This window comes from Chinchilla lanigera, unplaced genomic scaffold (assembly GCF_000276665.1).
Source record: "Chinchilla lanigera isolate Chin_1 unplaced genomic scaffold, ChiLan1.0 scaffold00010, whole genome shotgun sequence".
NCBI classification, from domain to species: domain Eukaryota; kingdom Metazoa; phylum Chordata; class Mammalia; order Rodentia; family Chinchillidae; genus Chinchilla; species Chinchilla lanigera.
The window spans coordinates 35,565,046-35,572,559 of NW_004955411.1; the positions used below are offsets into that span (position 1 = coordinate 35,565,046).

A 7,514-nucleotide genomic window follows, 5' to 3' on the forward strand; every position below is an offset into this window, starting at 1 on the left:
TGCTTTTGTCTGCTTGTTTCTGTAGCATGCATGAGCTATTTGAGTAGTAAATAAAAATAACAAAAAAGTGCTCCTGGCTGGAGATAAAAGCTCAGTGATGGAATGCTTGCCTGACATGCACAAGGCCCCGGGCTTGACCCCAGCACCATGAAATTAAAGTGCATTTAATACATCTAACCAAATATGGCAGCCTAGTCTAAGCGTATTCAGAACATACATTAGCATACAGTTGGACTGAGCCGTCTAACACAGTCTATTTCTATGAATAGGAAGGGCTATAAAAGTTCAGAACAGTAAGAAAGAACACTGGCAACACAGCACACTGTAGAGAATTGCTACCTGTTTTGTTTTTGAGGTAAATTCTCACAAGTAGCCCAAGTTGGCCCTTCCTCATCATGTGTCACCATCCTGAGTCCCAGGATTACAAGTGTTTGCACCACACCCAGCCTCAGGTTATTTTGAGTAAAAACCGCATCCCAGTGCTGAGGTGGCAGCTTAGTGATAGAATGCTTAGCACACGCAAGGCCCTGACTGATTTCCAGCAACAACAAAATTCTTGAAGCTCAAGAAAGAAACAAGGGCCAGGTGTGATGGCACAGGCCAGTAACTCCAGCACTTGGGGGCAGAAGCAGGAAGATCATAAGCTTAAACCTAATCCTGGACAAGTTAGTGAGTCCCTGTCTCAACAAGTAAAGGCTGGGGGTATAGCTCCGTGCAAAGGTCTGAGTTCAACCCCTAGTACTGCAAATAAACAGGGCCAAGGATATAACTCAGTGTAAAGGCCTTCAGTTCAATCCCCAGCACCTATAAGTAAGTTCAGTGTGGGTGGATGTAGCACCCTGGGGAGGCCCTAAGTTCTATCCCCATTAGGATTGGTGGTCGAGAGACAAGCATACTTGTAGAGGTCTAACATACCAGGTACCAATCCAATGCAAACCATTGGCATGGTGGTACACACCTGTGACCCCAGCAACTCTCAAGACAGGATCTTTGCAAGTTCAAGGACACCCTGGGTTATATAGGAAGACACTTTAAAGGGGGGCAGTGTGAAGAAGACAGCAGGACACATGGCTCAGTGCACCCTGTGTTCAATCAGTGCCTGGTAAGCCACCGCCCTTAAAGACGTTTTAAAAAGTAACTAGGTAAGATGGTGCACAGCTGTAAATCCAGCCCTCTAGGAAGCTGAAGCAGGAGGGTCCCAAGTTCAAACCTGCTGGGGCAACTTAGCCAGACCTTGTCAAAAAAAAATTTTTTAAATGGGCTGGGGATGTAACTATGCAAAGGCCCTGGGTTCAATCTCCAGTTACCAAAAAAGAAATGAAAAACATAAAAGATGACATGAAATGTTTATAGCAGTTTATTTGTAATATTTAAAATCGGGGGGGGGGGACCCCAAATGTCCGTCCATTGTTAAGAGAGTAAATTGTATATTCCTACACATAGTATATTCCTACAGCAGTAAGCAACAAAAAATAGACACAGTATATTCCTATAACAGTAAGCAACAAAATATAGACACAGTATATTCCTACAACAGTAAGCAACAAAAAATAGACACATAGTATATTCCTACAACAGTAAGCAACAAAATATAGACACATAGTATATTCCTATAACAGTACGCAACAAAAACTAGACTGACAGAGGTGTAGTCAGTGGCACATCACTTGCCTAGTGTGCACATGAGACCATAGGTTGCTCAACTGATCAAAACAAGTCTAAAATGGGGGTTGTGATGTGGGTGTGGTGATGCACACCTGTAAGCCCCGCACAGGAGGCCGAGGCAGGAGGGACAGTGCTTGAGGCCAGCCTGGGCTACAGAGTGAGTTCAAACCCACCATAGACGACACAGTGAAAAAATTGTAGAGAAAAGTGTAAGATCTGCAAATTACGGATGGAAAAGCTTAAGTGCAAGATGAATAGACCATGTCACTGTCGTTATCTGAATTGTGGTACTGTTTATAGTTTTGCAAGATGTTACCATTGGGGAAACAGCAAATACAGTATAGTATAGGAGAGTGGTTAGTTATTTCTTACAACTACATGTGAACCTACAATCTCAGTAAGACTTAGAAAAAGAAACGTAGACGATATATAAACAGAGTACAATCTGTATGATTCATCTATGTAAAATTCTAGAAAATGCAAACTAGTCAATAGTGACAACACAGAAGCGCGATTGCTGTGGAGAGGTCAGGAGAGTTACAGACGGGAAGGGACACAGTTTCAAAGGTGAGGGGCTCTGTGACCCTAACTGTGGTGCCACCTGTATATGCTCACCAAAATCTATCAAGTCCACCTTTTGTGTATTGAGGTATTGTGTGTCAGTTATACCCCAGGGAAGCTGTTTGTGAAATCCTCAAAGTTAAAATGTCTTCAGCAACAGAACTCAATTTCCTGATTAAATTGGCAGTCCTTGTTCTTTGGGAGACAATAGATCTCATCCTCTACCTTGTGTTCGGGGATACAGTACAAGCTGTATCGCAAGGCTGTTTGTGTTCCAGGAGAAAGCACAAACCCCTCAAGCTGCTGGGCGGAGACTGGCACCACCTGAACCTGTTCATCCCACACACTGTCTATTGTATGGAGCGAAACTGCCTCGGGACTTGCTTGCAAATCTTATCTAGATAATTCTGATAGCTTCGGAGTTTCCCCTACCTCATTCAAAAGCCAGAATATTTCAGGTCTTTTGTTTTTTACAAACACTGAAATTTTTTGGCCGGGCATGGTTGTGCACACCTGTAATCCCAGCACTTGGGAGGCTGAGGCGGGAGGATTGTAGCCGGGGCTATGAAGTGAGATCAAGGCCAGCCTGAACTGCATAGCGAGACCATGTCTCAAAAAGACAAAAAAATAAAAACACTGAAGTTTTATTGGTTTCCCTCCGCTGCACTGGTGTGCATGCACGCATGTGCGCACACAATTTTTGGTTAATTTTTGTAAAAGTTACAATTTAGGGAAAGCACAGCAGTCTGTAGAACATTGAAAACCTGAAGGATTCTCTCCCAGAAAACCTGTTCATCCCTAGGTTTCCACGTACTATTTCTAAAACCCACTTAATTTTTTATTCAGTAATACTTGCACATTGTGTATTCGAAACTTGATCTTATAGAAGTGCACAGGGCACGGAAGTATACAGAAGGAAAAGTCACTCTTAACCACTGTTCCCACCTCCTACATTCTGCTCTATAAATGTGTCTGGTTTTGCCAGATTTTCTTGAGTGAATTGCTTGATAGTCTGTGTTTGTGAAGAAACTGTGTATCTTACTACACAGCACTCTTCATACCTCAGTTAAAATACATAATTAACATGTTCCATTAAAATTCGATAGGTTTCCCTTTTACCCATGTCCCTGCCCACACCTGGTTCTCAATCTAAACAATCAGTTTGCAATTTGTTGTGTTTTCTTCTAGACACAGTGTGTATACAGTCTACTGACACATTCTCGCTTCAAAGTGCTGAGATTTTATAGGATTCCCGGCGGGTGGGGGTGGGTGGTGGTTTTTATTTTTTAATTTTTGTGGTACTAGGGATTGAACCCAGGGCCTTTGCACTGAGTTACAACCTCAACCCTTTCTCTTTTTTCTTCTATAAAGGATGGCTGGTGGGGAAGAGGCCTGGGCTGGCATGGCAACTCCAGGGTTTCTAGGGATGGGTTTCCTTGTGTCACTCTGGTCAGCCTTTTTTTTTTTTTTTTTTTTTTGGTACTGGAAATTGAACTCAGAACCTTGCGCTTGCCACGCTGGCACTCGTGCCACTGAGCTATATCCCCCGCCCTAGCCCTTTCTCTTTTTTGTTTGTTTTTTGTTTTGTTTTGTTTTGAGACAGGTTATCATTGTGTAGTTCAGGTTGGCTTGAACTTGTATTGATCCTCCTTCCTCAGCTTCTGGAGTGCTGGCATTTATGGGTATGTGCCACCATGCCAGGCTCCCAGCCCTTTTTATTTGGATTTTTATTTGGTTTTGGTTGTTTGAGACAAGAGCTATGTCCTTTTTATTTTGAGACACAGTCTTGCTAAATTGCCAGGCTGAGCTTGAACTTTCGATCCTCTGGTCTCAGCCTCCTAGAATGTTGGAATTGCAGGCATGAACCACATACGTGGCTTGGTTCTCTTTTTCTTAACCTAGCACCTAACACAGTTCTTGGCACATACTAGGTGTTCCATAAATATTTTTGGAATGAAGTAATTTTTGTTTATTTTTGAGACGGGGTCTCACCATGCAGTTTGGGCTGGCTTTGAGCTCACTTTGTAGCCCAGAGTTTGTCTTGAACTTGCATCTGTCCTCCTGCCTCAGCCTCCCTGGTGCTGGGATCAAAGACGTGCAGCACCACGCCCTAGCCAAGAAGGAAGTGATACAAATATAGACATCTTCCTTATCGCCCATATTTCCATTTTCAGTGCATTTATTGAGTCTGATTGATCCCCATGGGGACTTTCTACACCTTCCTCCCTTTCCTGTTTTCTGACTGCAGAATCAGCCCAGAGTGTGATCACTCTGCCTTGGACTACACGTCCTAATCAGTCTACATCCTGGGCAGGTGACGCTCTGCTTAGAAAAGCCATGTTTCAGGATAGTTATTCCACCTCCGCTATTTCAAAACAATAGAACCTAGAAGAAACGAGTTGCCTTAATGGCTGTGCCTCAGTTTCCTTGCCTGTATGTAGAGATAAGAGTCTTCTCCATCGCGCTTCTGTATATGAAACAAGCTCGAATGCCTATGCAGCTGCACATAGTGCTCAGTAAATGGGAGCTGTTACAACAGCAAGTCACAGGTCGTCCGCAAGCGTTGTCTTTTCTCTGTGCTAGGTCAAAACACCCAGTGCCCAAGGTTAAGGGAGGAAAGGTTTATCTAGCTCACAGTTTGCAGAGTCAGCTGGCTCCAAGGCAGAGGGGCATCACAGAGAGAAACAGTCCATGGCAAAGCAGGCGCGAGGCAGGGAAGCAGCAGCAGGCAGTCTGCCTTATTTCTGCCCCTTTCTATTCCACCCAGACCACAAACGTATGGATCGGTGCCACCTTTACCCAGGGTGGGCCTTCCTTTCCCCACACCTTTAATCCCAATATCACACCCTTAATCTGCAATCTCTCTAGATACAAACCAGAGCACACTTTGAATACATCCTCACTCCTAAGTACTTTCAGCAGCTCTTCATAGGAATTTTTGTTGTTGTTGTTGTTGTTTTGAGACAGGGTCTCGCTATGCAGTTCAGACTGGCCTTGAACTCACTGTGTAGCCCAGGCTGGCTTTGAACTTGCAGCGATCCTGCTGCCCCAGCCTCCAGAGTGCTGGGATTACAGGCGTGCCCACCATGCCTGGTGAGGAACTCTTACATTGTTTACATTTAACTTGACGGGCTTTGATTTACTTCTCCTTATCCAACCAGTCTGTCTGCATTAGTCAGTGTTTGCAGCACATACTGAGTGCACTCACCCTAGGAAGTTGGTACAGGCACCTAACACATCTTAGTTCTCCCTTCCTTCCGGTTCCTCAATCTGCTGTGCAGTGAGCTTCACGCAGGACCCGGTCTCTGACTGCACTTCACTGGGCCCGTCCTCACCCTGACTTTCCAGGGGATCATTCTCCCTTCGCAGGAACCACTTTCCGTGCTGCTTCTCCATTCTTCCCTGCCTCTCCCCTCTTCCCCCGCTGTCCTTTCCTCAGGTCCTGTTTGACAAATTCTGGCTCTGAGCACAGAAATATGATTTTTATGTATATTTGTGTAATGTAGTTCTTGTGTATTGTACATTTTTCATATTTTCAGTTGTGTGTATCCAAGTTATCCCAATAAATTGAAAAGTCCTCAACATCTGCTTGTGTATTCTTTGGTTAGCCTTTGTGCTTGTGTTTACAGTGAACTCAGAGAAAGTTCTAAGGGGCAGGCATGGTGCGTGTCTGTGATCCCAGCTACTCATGGGGGCTGGAGGTTGGAGGACGAGTTTGAGACCAGCTTGTCAAAAAGAAAGAGGGGCCATGGCTATAGCTCAACTATCTCAAATAAGCCAACCTTTCTTTCTTTCTTTCTTTTTCTTTCTTTCTTTCTCTCTCCTCTTTCTCTCTTTCTATCCTCTTTCTTTTTCTTTTCTTTTGTTTTTTTTTTTTTGTTTTTTTTGAGACAGGATCTCATTATGCAGTTCAGATTGGCCTTGAGCTCACTTTGTAGCCCAGGCTGTCCTCGAACTCACAACAATCCTCCTGCCTCAGTCTTCTGAATGCGGGATTACAGGTGTGCACCACCATATCTGTCTCTTTCTTCTTTCCTTTGTGTCTTTCTTCCTTCCTTTCTTTCATTCTTTTTCTTTCTGTCCTTTTTCTGTCTTTCTTTGTCTTTTAGAGACAGGGTCTTGGTATGCAGTTCATACTGGTCTTGAACTTACTTTGTAGCCCAGGCTGGCCTTGAACTCACAACGATCCTCGATCCTCCTGCCTCAGCCTCTTGACTATCTTTTTAGAAAGTTCAGTACTCCCAGAGCTCAATATTAGCATACCCACCTAGCCACCTTCCCTCTTCTCCGTTCCCCTCTCCCTTCCCCCTTAGTACCCACCCCCAGTTTTATTTTTAATTTCCTACTCTCCAACACCCACTTCTTTCCTTTTTCCATTTGATCATCCTCCAAATCCTCTGGCTTCTAGGAAACTAAAACTAATGCTTTGCCTGGATCTGATCTGAGACAGGCTGCAGGAATCCGCAGCAAGATGGGCATGAAGGTGTCACTCCCAGAACATTTTCCTCCCAGAACATATGTGCTTGAAGAGTGGTGGGGGCTGCTGTAAGCAAGTGGAGTGACTTTCCCCTGTCACTCCCTGACCACTGACCACTGTGAAGCTCGTCCCTGCTGTGAAGGCACCGGCTCTCAGGATGATGAGCGCTTGTCCCGGGGCTGAGCCAATCGTCTGCTGCAGTCAAAAAGACCCCGCTGCTCGGACTGAGCCGCCTGCAGGTGAAATAATGAAAGAAAAGCCAGCACTGGGGGAAACAACCAGCTAGTACCTCCGACCTGACCCCAGAAGAAAGGGTCAAGTGTTTAGGGAGCACAGGGAAAGCCACATAATTAATTGTGTAATTTATGTGAAATGTCAATGGGTTTCAGAATGGCTATTATCAAAAAGTCAATAACAAATGCCGGAGGGGCTGTGGGGAAAAAGGAACCCTTCTCTGCTGTTGGTGGGAAGGTACACTGGTGCAACCACTGTGGAAATCAGTGTGGAGATTCCTTAAAAACTAAAACAAGAGGTTCCATTTGACCCAGCTATTGCTCTTCTTGGCATCTGCCAAAAGAATTAAAAGCATCATACCACAGCAATATATGCACCCCCACGTGTATAGCGGCACAGTTTGTAGTAGCCAAATCCTGGAAATGGTGCAAACGACCATCAGGGGGAGACTGGACAAAGAAGACATGTTTTTTTAATACAATGGAGAACTACTCAGCTATAAAAAACGATAAGCCTGAGACATTTCTAGCTAAAGGGATGCACCTTGAGGCCATTCTCTTAAGTGAGATAAATTGGA

General features: G+C 44.5%; 1 long non-coding RNA gene across 1 annotated transcript in view; it reads right to left on the bottom strand.

The window, feature by feature from the left end:
• LOC102025099 overlaps positions 1-7,086 on the bottom strand; it is a 26,026-nt gene extending 18,940 nt beyond the window's left edge. The window contains exon 1 of the long non-coding RNA XR_259954.2: positions 6,818-7,086. This is a non-coding gene — a long non-coding RNA (uncharacterized LOC102025099). The remainder of the gene's footprint in view (positions 1-6,817) is intronic.
• Positions 7,087-7,514: the final 428 nt, after the last annotated feature.